Source organism: Babylonia areolata, chromosome 5, assembly GCF_041734735.1.
Source record: "Babylonia areolata isolate BAREFJ2019XMU chromosome 5, ASM4173473v1, whole genome shotgun sequence".
NCBI classification, from domain to species: Eukaryota; Metazoa; Mollusca; class Gastropoda; order Neogastropoda; family Buccinidae; genus Babylonia; species Babylonia areolata.
The window spans coordinates 57,044,473-57,059,472 of NC_134880.1; positions in this window are offsets into that span (position 1 = coordinate 57,044,473).

Genomic DNA, 15,000 nt, shown 5'->3' on the forward strand with positions numbered 1-15,000 from the left:
AGAGAACCCATATAGTTTTTTTTTGTTTTTTTCTTTTTTGTTATTTTGATGCCAAAATATGTGAATTGATGTCCCTTGTCAAAAGGCCATTCTTGGCAATGACAATAAATGTCCAGTGTCCACTCTCTCTCTCTGTGCCTCTCTCTGTGTCTCTGTCTCACTCACTCACTCTCTCTCTCTGTGTCTCTGTCTCTGTCTCTCTCACTCACTCTCTCTCTGTGTCTCTGTCTCTATGTCTCTCTGTCTGTCTCTCTCTGTGTCTCTGTCTCTGTCTGTCTGTCTCTCTCACTCTCTCTCTCTCTTTCTCTATGTGTGTGTGTCTCTCTCTGTCTCTCTCTCACTCTCTCTCTTTATCTATGTGTGTGTCTCTGTCTCTCTCTCTGTCTGTGTCTGTCTCTCTGTCTGTGTGTGTGTCTCTGTCTCTCTGTGTCTGTCTCCGTATCTCTGTCTCTCTCTGTGTCTCTGTCTCTGTCTCTCACCCCGTGCTTATTTTCCTGGTGATGTTATGATATAAACATGCTTATATACGTATGTATGTGCACTTCATATGTATACGTGTGTGCGTGCCGGTCTGCATGAGTCATGGCGTAAATTTGTGCTTGCACACACACACACACACACACACACACACACACACACACACACACACACACACACCTCTTTATCCCTCTCTTTCACTCTGTGTATATTCTTCCTCAGACATGTCCATCAGCTTGCAGATTTCCTTTCTTTTTTCTTCCCTGTTCCTTCTTTCTATTCGTGGTCATCTTGGTGCTGGCTGTAGATAAACAAGGGCAAACTGCAGAAATAGATCATGCCTAACATCCTGAACCTCGAAAAAAACGTGTTACGTTCTGATCTCTCTCTCTCTCTCACTGTCTCTCTCTGTGTCTCTCTGTCTCTGTCTCTCTGTCTCTCTCAACGGGGAAAACTTAAAGAACATGAACCTTACCAGTATGCTTCTGACAGAAAATGAAGTAAGTATAAGATCACTGATTATTTAAGATTTATCGGCCTAGCTTGGGATTGTCGGAAAAAAGAAATTTTCTTCGGAAGCCTTATAGTTACCGAAAAGACACTGTTGCACCTGATGTCAGCTCCACAGTTTATAATTATGAATGATTTCGTGGAAGTTGGATAGTCGAGCTTTTCTATTTTCCTTTTAATCTTAACAGTACGATATACGTTTTATTTTATGATTTTGTGGATGTTATTATTGTTGTTGTTGTTTTGGTCGTTGATTTTCTTTTTTGCTCTTAGCAATGTGTTAATTTCTCTGTAAACCGTCGTTATTCTTTTGTTCATACATTGTCCCCCTTGTCAAATGATAGTATTGTCAATGGCAATAAAACAATGTCCGCCCTGTTCGTCTCTCTCTCTCTCTCTCTCTCTCCATGAAGAATTTGCTTTTGTGCATGCATTTTTCTTACCCCCCCCCGCCCCCAGAGGGCCGGATGTAAAAAAAAACAAAAAACAATTGAGCGTATTACCTTACCCTCTTAAGATAAATTTTCGTTCGTTCGTTCTCTCTCTGTGTGTGTGTGTGTGTGTGTGTGCGTGCGCGCGCGCGCGTGCGTGCCTCTCTCTGTGACTGTCTGTGTCTGTCTTTCACACACACACACACACACACACACACACACACACACACACACACACACCGACACACACACACCCACCAACCCCCACCCCCCTCCCCAACAGGTGCAACGACTTCCCCCCCCCACCCCCCCATCCCAACCTCCTTGACATAAGAGTCCTTTTCACCCCCAACACCAACTGCTGTGGTGTCGGCCAGCTGAAACTGAATGACCTCCCCGTGATTACTGCTCAGGCCCCCAGCAGTCTTCACACCCCCAGCAGTCTTCACACCCCCAGCAGTCTTCACACCCCCAGCAGTCTTCACACCCCCAGCAGTCTTCACACCCCCAGCAGTCTTCACACCCCCAGCAGTCTTCACAGCAGTCTTCACACCCCCAGCAGTCTTCACACCCCCAGCAGTCTTCACACCCCCAGCAGTCTTCACACCCCCAGCAGTCTTCACACCACCAGCAGTCTTCACACCACCAGCAGTCTTCAGTCTTCACACCCCCAGCAGTCTTCACACCCCCAGCAGTCTTCAGTCTTCACACCCCCAGCAGTCTTCACACCCCCAGCAGTCTTCACACCCCCAGCAGTCTTCACACCACCAGCAGTCTTCACACCCCCAGCAGTCTTCACACCCCCAGCAGTCTTCACACCCCCAGCAGTCTTCCCACCACCAGAGTCCCTCCACGTGTGCACCAGCGCTGTATGTGCAGAAACCTAAAGGGGCTGATTCCTCCCCTTCTTCGCCTTCTTCTTTCTTTAAAATCATTTTTTTCGTTTCCAGTCCAAATGGACATCAGACAGGGCTATCGTCCCAAAGCCTAAAATTGATTTATTCAAGATGAGTCTCTCATTTAATGGAAGCATAGAATGGAACATGCTTCCAAAAACATGTCGTCAAATTCCAGCCATATCTATCTTTAAGTCTAACACAAAAATATTTTTATTTGATACTTTTGATTAACCTACTCGCGGTCTTTTGCAAGTACTAGCTTGTACTCAGTCCACTAGCTGCCATGCCATGATGAATGAAAAGTTGAATGTATGTGTGATCGTGCTAGTGATTGAACAGTTTTTGTTTTGTGCCGTTAAATGGGCAGAATTGTATTTAAAAACAAAACAAAAAACAAACAAACAAACAAACAAAAATAATAATAATGGTATTTATATAGCGCTGAATCTTGTGCAGAGACAAACCAAAGCGCTTTCGCACCAGTCATTCACACGCGTGCATGACTCTAAAACTGGAGAAACTAAAGACAGGAAGGGCAGGCAAGAGGGGGGGGGGGGGCTATTTTGGGAAGAGGTGGGTTTTAAGGCCAGACTTGAAAAGCTGAGAGTGGAGACTTGACGAAGCGAAAGAGGAAGTTCATTCCAATCGCAAGGTCCAGAGACAGACAAAGAACCCACACACACGCGCACACACACACACACACACACACACACACACACACACACACACACACACACACACACACACACACACACACACACACACACACACACACACACACACAGAGCTCAGGTTAAGAAAATATTCGTTATGGCCATGGCGATAGAAAGGCTTCACAATGTCACTGGAATTATAGTGGTTAGTTATGGAGAGAGTGAGAGAGAGAGAGAGAGAGAGGGGGGGGGAGAGATGTTTTGGAGGCGTGGGGAACAGGGGCTGGGCTGGAGGGGGGGGGGGGTTAGAAAATGAGAGAGAGCCTGAATTGCCCACACGTACATTTACGTTTCTGTCACTGTCACCTGTCCCGTAACCTGCTACGGTCGTTGGGTCGTCGCCCTGCTGAAGGCGTCAGCTGCTTCTCCTTCCTCGTTCGCCTCCCGTTAGATGAGCAGCCCGGTGTCCTCGATGAAGGCTGCCGTCCGTCGCAGCTCCTCCAGGGTGCCGTGCAGTTTGGCTTCCACTGCTGTCGGTGTTGGCCGGTACTTCCTCCTGGATGCTGCATGCGTTGTACAGTCTTTAAGGATGTGGTCGGTTGTCATTGGTCCCTCACCATAAGGGCACTCTCCACTCTGTCCAATGCCCATTTTTTTTGTGCATGTGGTGGAGCAGGCGGTTGTGTCCAGTCCTCAGGCGGAAGATCTTGACCTGTTCCCGTCGTTCCAGCAAACGGTATCTTCTGGGTTATATTTGGGGTGCTGGAGGCGCCACTTGATTCCTTGCTGTGCCTTGATGATTGTCTTGATTTCATCGTATGACACCATTTTATTACCTGCTCCTTCTGTGCACCGTCTTTTGCCAGAATATCCGCTTTTGTTTTGCCTCTGATGCCACAGTGTGCTGGTACCCACTAGCGTCAGCAACTGAGTACATTTCTTTTTGTCAGGGCAGAGCTCCTCTCTGTCCATTCTCTGATGCTGTCTGCCTACATGATTGAAAGAATGACTGAATGATATGAATACTTGTATAGCGCCGTATCCCCGGGCGGAGACCGAGCTTTAAGCGCTTTACAAACACGGGGTCATGTGCACAAAAGGCTGCTGTCTACCTGGGTAGAGCCGACTGACTGCTGCCACTGGGCGCTCATCATTTGTTTACTGTGTCATTCATCTATTTTTCAGGAACACACACACACACACACACACACACACACACACACACACACACACACACACACACACACACACACACACCAAAACATAATCATCGCCAGTTCAATTCCTTCACACGCAAACTCACCTACACACGTACACATACAAGCGCGACGTGTAATATCACTGATAGTGAAAAGACGCTAAACTAAAGAACGAACATACAAGTGTGCACGTATACAAATATCGATCTAATGGGTGTGTTGTTGTTATTTATTTATTTATTTGCATTGATAAATAAATTGAATAATCATCTCAAGAGAAATAAAGCAGATAAAAAAGAAAAAAAAAGACTCGACCTTTTTCCACGGCGATGATGATGTCTTTCTCACAAAGTCATAGACTTGCAGCAGTGTTCTGTCTGCACTGTTCTATTTCGCCGTCTTTTCGTTCCGCATCCGAGGAGCTCCATTCGATTTCGTTTTATTGAGGAGAGGTGGTTATGGTATGCTGTAAAATTCCCCCGAGGACAAATGCGCAAGGTTCCCCCACCGCCAGAGTTATTGCCGTGCATAGGGTACACCCCTTGCAGGAAACCGCTTTTATTGTCTTCGTCCAAGAAGCTGAATCCGGGGTTATAGCTGGTAGAGAATGTGCTTAGAAAAGGAGTGGGGGTTGGAGGGGGAGGGGGGGGGGCATGTATATACATCTAGGGATGTATGTGTGAAAGGGTGGCTGGCGGGCGCGGGTGGTGGAGGTGGTGGGTTGGTGGGTGGGTGGTGATGGGGTGACAAGTGTTGTTCCATGATGACTTGGCAGGAATTGATTGTTTCAGACTGCGGCGTCAACACCTTGTCGCATCGGAGATTTCTTTGTCTGGTTTATTGGGGTTTGATCGTTCCTGTGCGCTACAAAAAAGGAACATGGATTGATAGATGAGTAGTTTTTAAGACAGGGATATGGATTGATAGATGAGTAGTTTTTAAGACAGGGGTATGGATTGATAGATGAGTAGTTTTTAAGACAGGGATATGGATTGATAGATGAGTAGTTTTTAAGACAGGGATATGGGTTGATAGATGAGTAGTTTTTAAGACAGGGATATGGGTTGATAGATGAGTAGTTTTTAAGACAGGGATATGGATTGATAGATGAGTAGTTTTTAAGACAGGGATATGGATTGATAGATGAGTAGTTTTAAGACAGGGATATGGATTGATAGATGAGTAGTTAGTAAGACAGGGATATGGATTGATAGATGAGTAGTTTTTAAGACAGGGATATGGGTTGATAGATGAGTAGTTTTTAAGACAGGGATATGGGTTGATAGATGAGTAGTTTTTAAGACAGGGATATGGATTGATAGATGAGTAGTTTTTAAGACAGGGATATGGATTGATAGATGAGTAGTTTTTAAGACAGGGATATGGGTTGATAGATGAGTAGTTTTTAAGACAGGGATATGGGTTGATAGATGAGTAGTTTTAAGACAGGGATATGGGTTGATAGATGAGTAGTGATATGGATTGATAGATGAGTAGTTTTCAGACAGGGATATGGGTTGATAGATGAGTAGTTTTAAGACAGGGATATGGGTTGATAGATGAGTAGTTTTAAGACAGGGATATGGGTTGATAGATGAGTAGTTTTTAAGACAGGGATATGGGTTGATAGATGAGTAGTTTTAAGACAGGGATATGGGTTGATAGATGAGTAGTTTTTAAGACAGGGATATAGTGGGGAAACAACAACAAATGGTCTGGAACGAAGATTGAAGAGAGAGAAAAAAAAGGACATGTCAGAAATGAACACTACTAAAAATATGTTTCTTTGTTTGAAAGATCAGTTTAGCATATAAACGTTGTATGTCCTAGCTCTCAGTGTTATGAAAAATCTTCATCGGTGTCTGGTTTAAAAAAAAAAATGTGGAGACAAAAAACTGGCAACCCTGCTGGTCATGCATCTGCTTACAGATGTGGTGTAGCGCACATGGATTTGTCCGAACGCAGTGACGCCTTCTTGAGTAACTGAACTGAACCAACACAGACGCTGTTCGCAGATGCTGGCTGACACCACTGGCGGATTGGATCCATGTCGCGTACCGTGCTTGTGTGTGAGTAGGAAGGAAGTTTGTCCCGTCACACATATCGGTGATTGAGACATTTTGTAAAGTATTTATCAATACATTTGGGTATTATCGGTTAGAAGGGGTGGGAGATGTGAATGAATGGAGGGTTGGGGGAAACTGGGCAAATGAGGGTGAAATGAGGGTGAATTTGAAAAAAAAAAAATCTAAATACAGTTACAGGAAATTACTTAAAGAACTTCGTGAAAGAGAAGTCGTTAAACTGACAAGCGAAAGAACTTATAATGAATGCAAAGTCAAAAACATCAACGTTCTCAGTCACTTGTGAAGACACTTTCGTGTACATAGGGCTTCATCAAGCTACAGTAAAAAAAAATAAAAAATAAAAAAATTATATATATATATATATATATATATATATATATATATATATATATATGCTTAATTGTCAGGTTGCTAAAGCATATGCACTTGACATTAGAACAATACTTGGTCCGTAATGAATTTGATAATAGTCTGAGAGCTAAACTCAGAATTGGTCTGCGAATCGGACCAAAGTCTGAGAGAGTCAACTGGCGAGGTTTTAGACTTTAATTCAAGCACCTATAAAAGTCTCTTTCTAGTATATTGCTTATTTCTTTGTATGACAATAGGCAATATACTTTGATACTATCTGTATGATTCTTTGCTCCCCTTTTTGCTGCCCTGTCTGCTTGTGCGTGAGTGAATCTTTAGCGCGTCACGTAACTTACTCCTAACAGAAGGTGAAAAGAGAGTGTTCGTTCCCCACTTAATCCTTGCAAACCACGGAAGTAACCCTCTAGCAAACTGGGCCACATATCAACAAATTTCTGTTTTCCCCATAGTCCAGAAACACCAGCAAAATCTAAACACAAAAGTTTGTTTCGAGAATGTCACATGCCACTGCCTTTCAAATGTTCTTTCTTTTACAGGCGAGTTTCCAGACGAGTCACTGGGTTGGTGGTGACACTCTCTCTGATTTCTTCATTAGATATAGTATCACTGAAATATAAAGAAAGAAAGAAAGAAACTGGTAAATAAAAATCAAATAAAATCATGTCGTTGGAAGCCTAAGACATTCCACATGCATATGGTGTCTTAGGCATCCACTTTCCTCTCTCCTCACGCCATCACCACAAAAAATATATTTATAAGAAAACAGGTCAGCAATGCATCATATCGGTAATAATTTCTTTCTTCCTCTTCTCCTCTATCTCTTCCTGCCCCCCCTCCCCCGCACACACACACACACACACACACACACACACACACCTTCTTCTTCTTCCTCCTCCTCCTCTTCTTTGTGTCAGTCTATTTTCCTTCCATCTCCTTCAATCTCTTCCCGCTCCTTCATTGACCCTCAGTCTCCTCACCCAACCCAACACTCCTTTATCTCCGTCCCCTCCCGCTCCTTCATTGACCCTCAGTCTCCTCACCCAACCCAACACTCCTTTATCTCCGCCCCCTCCCGCTCCTTCATTGACCCTCAGTCTCCTCACCCAACCCAACACTCCTTTATCTTCGTCCCCTCCTGCTCCTTCATTGACCCTCAGTCTCCTCACCCAACCCAACACTCCTTACTTCGTCCCCTCCCGCTCCTTCATTGACCCTCAGTCTCCTCACCCAACCCAACACTCCTTACTTCGTCCCCTCCCGCTCCTTCATTGACCCTTAGTCTCCTCACCCAACCCAACACTCCTTTATCTTCGTCCCCTCCCGCTCCTTCATTGACCCTCAGTCTTCTCACCCAACCCAACACTCCTTTATCTTCGTCCCCTCCTGCTCCTTTCGTACAGCTCCTAGAAAACCGTGTGCAGACTACTTTCTGGAGGCCGGAGGGGAAAACAGGGAGGTGAAGAAGCGAAACCTGTGACATGATATACCAGGTGCAGTGAACAATACAATTTGCCGCCCTAGGTCGCTTCAAAGAATTGTTGGCAGCGAGGAATTCTGTGAATCCAATTGGTGGTGATTTCCTTCTTCTTGAGGCACTACCTTGATCAGTCACGTGTGTTGAATTGTAGTCTTCATGTACAAGAGAAGGTTATTTTGGTTTTTAAGGTCAGAACTTTTTGTCAGAGAGGAATGAGGAGGGTGTGTGTGTGGGGGGGGGGGGGGGGGGGGGGGGGGGGGGGGGGACAGAGTGAAATGCCCGCCCACCCCTCCGGCTGACGCTGTTTTTCATGGTAACACTGCTTTCTGAAGTGGAGGAAATAATTATATTTGGGTTTCATACCCATGACATGAGCAGAGTTGACAACAATTATTGTTTCAAATCATCATCAAGTGTTTTTATTGTGTATATAATTATATATATATATATATATATATATATATATATCGTCTATCCGACACTTATCGCGGCCAGCCAAACTGTAAAGTCTTCTTCTGGGAGACACACACACACATACACACACACACACACACACACACACACACACACACACACACACACACACACACACACACACACACACACACACTCATCAGACCTTGAAATAGATCGCTGATTTCAATTTCATTCAGAAATTTTAGCTATTATGATTAGAGAGTATAAAGATATAAAAGGTATAAAGATAAATGATAAAGACCATAAAATATCACAATTTGCTGACGATGCACAGTTGATGAATACTGGGGACTGTTTATCGTTTGAAAGATCTATTCGACATGTAGAACAATTTGGCAAGTTTTCAGGGCTTTTCATGAACACACAAAAAACACAAGCTCTATATGATCAGGAAATAAAAAAAAAACATTCAAAAACTAGATAGATGCAACATCTAAACATTAAATGGAATCCAGAAAGATTTAAGATATTAGGAATATGGCTTACAAACGATTTGAAAGATTGTGAAAAAATAGATTATGCAGAGAAACTCTCCGAATTGAATTCCTATTCAAAATATGGATAAAAAGAAATATCGCACCTATAGGACGTGTTGCTGTGTTAAAATCTCTGATCTTATCCAAACTTATTCACCTGTGGATCTTGCTCCCAAATCCTCCTGATGATTTTATTAATAGCTGCCAGAAAATGTGTTTTCAGTTCATACGGAATGGAAAAAGAGGCAAAGTAAATAGAAAAACAGCAACAAAAGGCGTTAAAGAAGGTGGTTTAAACATACCAGACATAAGAAAATAATTCAAAACTCACTTGGATAAGAAGATTTAAAATTACAAAGCATAAAAGGAAAAACATTGCAATTGAAACGTTTCCATTTTTCACTGAATTAGAAAGATATGGACCCATGTATGCATTGCGTAAATGTAATAATAATTCGTTTTGAAAACACACGTTCATGGCTTACAGAGAATTTTGTTGTCAGGTTACACCTAAATCAGATATTGACCTTCTGTCAGAACCAGTCTTCTATAACGAAAAATTTAAGATTGGAAATAGTACTATAAATCATAGAGACTGGGTTGATAAAGGTGTATACTGTGTTTAGCATTTCCTGAATGACAATGGACACTTTCTTACACAAAACGAATTTTGTGGAAAATATTAAATAAATGTACATTTTCTGGCGTACAATGGTTGCTTAAGAGCAATCAAAAAATACATGGAACAGGTTTGACTTAATGTTCCAACAACCCACAGTATTCCTGACACACCAGGGGCATTAAAAATAATATACTCGACACCTAAAGGATCACAGCGATACTGTGATGTTCTAGCATTTGATGATACAATCCCGATATTCAGCCACAAGTGGTCTGAGAAACTGGGAACAAATATTAGTTGGGTAAAAGCTTACAACAAACTTCATAAAATTAAAGACATAAAACTAAGGTGGCTACAATTTCGTATATTACATAGACTCATAGGAACGAATGTTGTTTTAAAGGAAATGGGAATTGTAAACAGTATTGATTGTGATTTTTGTTTAGAAGTTAAAGATAATGTCGAACATTATTCTGGCGATGCCATTACTCGAAACGCTTTTGGATATGTCTAGAAGAACTAATAAAAATAAAGTGCACAGTGTGTGAAAATTTGAAGTTCAATGAATGTATAATACTGTTTGGTTTCCATGCTGATATGAAGACAGACTCAGTGCTTGATTTATTCATCCTCCTGGGGAAATGTATATATATAAATGTAAGTCAGATAAATGCCTTCCAAATATTCATGCTTTTGAACATTACATTGTTTCAAGATACAAAATTGAAGACTATAACGCTAAGATCGCATGTGAAGCACACAGCTTCAAAATAAAATGGTTGCCATACTTACCCATTAATTAGAAACAGCATATAAAACAATATTTCAAATCATGTATAGAAATGAAACACAACTAAGTTAGATGTTGAAAAAAGGGTGCAAGTTGATATGTAGGGATATGGATATCTGTTACTATATTTGAAGACTTATTTAAAATGACTTATTCAACCATTCTCAGTTGCTTTGCTTAGAATGTTATATGTGTATGTCACTTGTGTGTGTGTGGTTTTTTGTTTGGTTTTTTGTTTGTTTGTTTGTTTTTTGTCTTTTGTATGTTGTTTTTTTTCCCTATTGTTACTATTTTTTGTCACATTTGTCTTTTCTCTTTTCGCAATATATGTATTTATTCATTTATGTCGTCATGTCAAGTGTCCATGCGTTGTAAAAATGGAAAAATAAACACAAATTGAAAAAAAATATCATTCAACCATTATAGAATTAAGTGTTTGATTCTGAAATTGATGTTGACATACCCCACTCCTCTTCTGAAATCACTGCACTGGTTCCCCACTCAAACCAGGCTTTCGTACAAAGCTCTCTGCAGTTTCATGAAATGTCGAGGCGTGCTGAGTGATCCACATTGGAGACAGAATAGAATAGAACAGAACAGAATAGAACAGAATATGTCTTTATTGCCAAGTGTACCGCGGTCACAAGGAATATTGGGGGGGATAGTACATAACAAGGTACGAACATAAATCGAAAATCATACACAAACACAGATACAGTTGAAATTAGGATACATACAAGTGCATATCAATATAAAAAACTTGTGCATACTCACACATGCACGCACTGCACACACACGCACACACACACACACACACACACACACACACACACACACACACACACACACACACACACACACACACACACACACACACACACACACACGTTTGAACAGAAGCCGCATATTACATGTGGATGAGGCTGATGACTAGATCTTCAGGTAGATTGTTGTTGATTGCACAATTTTAGTTATCATACTGGATTTGTTCGAGAGACAGGGCATTGACTGCTTTGGGGAAAAAGCTATTGGCAAAGAGATTGGTTTTCGTCCTTATACTTCTGTACCGTCGACCAGAGGGGAGCATCTCGAAAATCCCAAAAGCTGGATGTGATTCGTCCTGGCTGACTGATTTTGCTTTTTTTGAGTAGCCGCTTATGATATGTCTTCTAGAGAAGGTAGATCAGCCCCGGAAATGTTGGTGGCAGTTTTGATGTTGGTGGCAGTTTTGATGTTGGGGGCAGTTTTGATGTTGGGGGCAGGTTTGATGTTGGTGGCAGTTTTGATGTTGGGGGCAGTTTTGATGTTGGGGGCAGTTTTGATGTTAGGGGCAGGTTTGATGTTGGTGGCAGTTTTGATGTTGGGGGCAGTTTTGATGTTGGGGACAGTTTTGATGTTGGTGGCAGGTTTGATGTTGGGGGCAGTTTTGATGTTGGGGGCAGTTTTGATGATGGGGGCAGGTTTGATGCTGGGGGCAGTTTTGATGTTGGGGGCAGTTTTGATGTTGGTGGCAGGTTTGATGTTGGGGGCAGGTTTGATGTTGGTGGCAGTTTTGATGTTGGGGGCAGTTTTGATGTTGGTGGCAGTTTTGATGTTGGGGGCAGGTTTGATGTTGGTGGCAGTTTTGATGTTGGTGGCAGTTTTGATGTTGGGGGCAGGTTTGATGTTGGGGGCAGTTTTGATGTTGGTGGCAGTTTTGATGTTGATGGCAGTTTTGATGTTGGTGGCAGGTTTGATGTTGGGGGCAGGTTTGATGTTGGGGGCAGTTTTGATGTTGATGGCAGTTTTGATGTTGGTGGCAGTTTTGATGTTGGTGGCAGTTTTGATGTTGGTGGCAGTTTTGATGTTGGGGGCAGTTTTGATGTTGGTGGCAGTTTTGATGTTGGGGGCAGGTTTGATGTTGGTGGCAGTTTTGATGTTGGTGGCAGTTTTGATGTTGGGGGCAGGTTTGATGTTGGGGGCAGTTTTGATGTTGGTGGCAGTTTTGATGTTGGTGGCAGTTTTGATGTTGGGGGCAGTTTTGATGTTGGGGGCAGTTTTGATGTTGGGGGCAGTTTTGATGTTGGGGGCAGTTTTGATGTTGATGGCAGTTTTGATGTTGGTGGCAGTTTTGATGTTGGTGGCAGTTTTGATGTTGGGGGCAGTTTTGATGTTGGTGGCAGGTTTGATGTTGGGGGCAGTTTTGATGTTGGGGGCAGTTTTGATGATGGGGGCAGGTTTGATGTTGGGGGCAGTTTTGATGTTGGGGGCAGTTTTGATGTTGGAGGCAGGTTTGATGTTGGGGGCAGGTTTGATGTTGGGGGCAGGTTTGATGTTGGGGGCCGGCAGTTTTGATGTTGGGGGCCGGCAGTTTTGATGTTGGGGGCCGGCAGTTTTGATGTTGGTGGCAGTTTTGATGTTGGGGGCAGTTTTGATGTTGGGGGCAGTTTTGATGTTGCTGGCAGTGTTAATGTTGGTGGCAGTTTTGATGTTGGGGGCAGTTTTGATGTTGGTGGCAGTTTTGACGTTGGTGGCAGTTTTGATGTTGGTGGCAGTTTTGATGTTGGGGGCAGTTTTGATGTTGGGGGCAGTTTTGATGTTGGTGGCAGTTTTGACGTTGGTGGCAGTTTTGATGTTGGTGGCAGTGTTGATGCTGGTGGCAGTGTTGATGTTGGAGGCAGTGTTGATGTTGGTGGCATTGTTGATGTTGGTGGCAGTGTTGATGTTGGGGGCAGGTTTGATGTTGATGTTGGGGGCAGTGTTGATGTTGGGGGCAGTGTTGATGTTGGGGGCAGGTTTGATGTTGATGTTGGGGGCAGTGTTGATGTTCGGGGCAGTGTTGATGTTGGGGGCAGGTTTGATGTTGATGTTGGGGGCAGTGTTGATGTTGGGGGCAGTGTTGATGTTGGGGGCAGGTTTGATGTTGATGTTGGGGGCAGTGTTGATGTTGGGGGCAGTGTTGATGTTGGGGGCAGTGTTGATGTTGGTGGCAGTGTTGATGTTCGGGGCAGTGTTGATGTTGGTGGCAGTGTTGATGTTGGGGGCAGTGTTGATGTTGGTGGCAGTGTTGATGTTGGGGGCAGTGTTGATGTTGGTGGCAATGTTGATGTTGGGGGCAGGTTTGATGTTGATGTTGGGGGCAGTGTTGATGTTGGGGGCAGTGTTGATGTTGGGGGCAGTGTTGATGTTGGTGGCAGTGTTGATGTTCGGGGCAGTGTTGATGTTGGTGGCAGTGTTGATGTTGCGGGCAGTGTTGATGTTGGTGGCAGTGTTGATGTTGGTGGCAGTGTTGATGTTCGGGGCAGTGTTGATGTTGGTGGCAGTGTTGATGTTGGTGGCAGTGTTGATGTTGGTGGCAGTGTTGATGTTTGGGGCAGTGTTGATGTTGGGGGCAGTGTTGATGTTGGGGGCAGTGTTGATGTTGGGGGCAGTGTTGATGTTGGGGGCAGGTTTGATATTGGGGGCAGTGTTGATGTTGGGGGCAGGTTTGATGTTGATGTTGGGGGCAGTGTTGATGTTGGTGGCAGTGTTGATGTTGGGGGCAGGTTTGATGTTGATGTTGGGGGCAGTGTTGATGTTGGTGGCAGTGTTGATGTTGGGGGCAGTGTTGATGTTGGTGGCAGTGTTGATGTTGGGGGCAGGTTTGATGTTGATGTTGGTGGCAGTGTTGATGTTGGGGGCAGTGTTGATGTTGGGGGCAGTGTTGATGTTGGTGGCAGTGTTGATGTTGGGGGCAGTGTTGATGTTGGGGGCAGGTTTGATGTTGGGGGCAGTGTTGATGTTGGGGGCAGGTTTGATGTTGATGTTGGTGGCAGTGTTGATGTTGGGGGCAGTGTTGATGTTGGGGGCAGGTTTGATGTTGATGTTGGTGGCAGTGTTGATGTTGGGGGCAGTGTTGATGTTGGGGGCAGGTTTGTTGTTGATGTTGGTGGCAGTGTTGATATTGGTGGCAGTGTTGATATTGGGGGCAATGTTGATGTTGGGGGCAGGTTTGATGTTGATGTTGGTGGCAGTGTTGATGTTGGGGGCAGGTTTGATGTTGATGTTGGGAGCAGTGTTGATGTTGGGGGCAGTGTTGATGTTGGGGGCAGGTTTGATGTTGATGTTGGGGGCAGTGTTGATGTTCGGGGCAGTGTTGATGTTGGGGGCAGGTTTGATGTTGATGTTGGGGGCAGTGTTGATGTTGGGGGCAGTGTTGATGTTGGGGGCAGGTTTGATGTTGATGTTGGGGGCAGTGTTGATGTTGGGGGCAGTGTTGATGTTGGGGGCAGTGTTGATGTTGGTGGCAGTGTTGATGTTCGGGGCAGTGTTGATGTTGGTGGCAGTGTTGATGTTGGGGGCAGTGTTGATGTTGGTGGCAGTGTTGATGTTGGGGGCAGTGTTGATGTTGGTGGCAATGTTGATGTTGGGGGCAGGTTTGATGTTGATGTTGGGGGCAGTGTTGATGTTGGGGGCAGTGTTGATGTTGGGGGCAGTGTTGATGTTGGTGGCAGTGTTGATGTTCGGGGCAGTGTTGATGTTGGTGGCAGTGTTGATGTTGCGGGCAGTGTT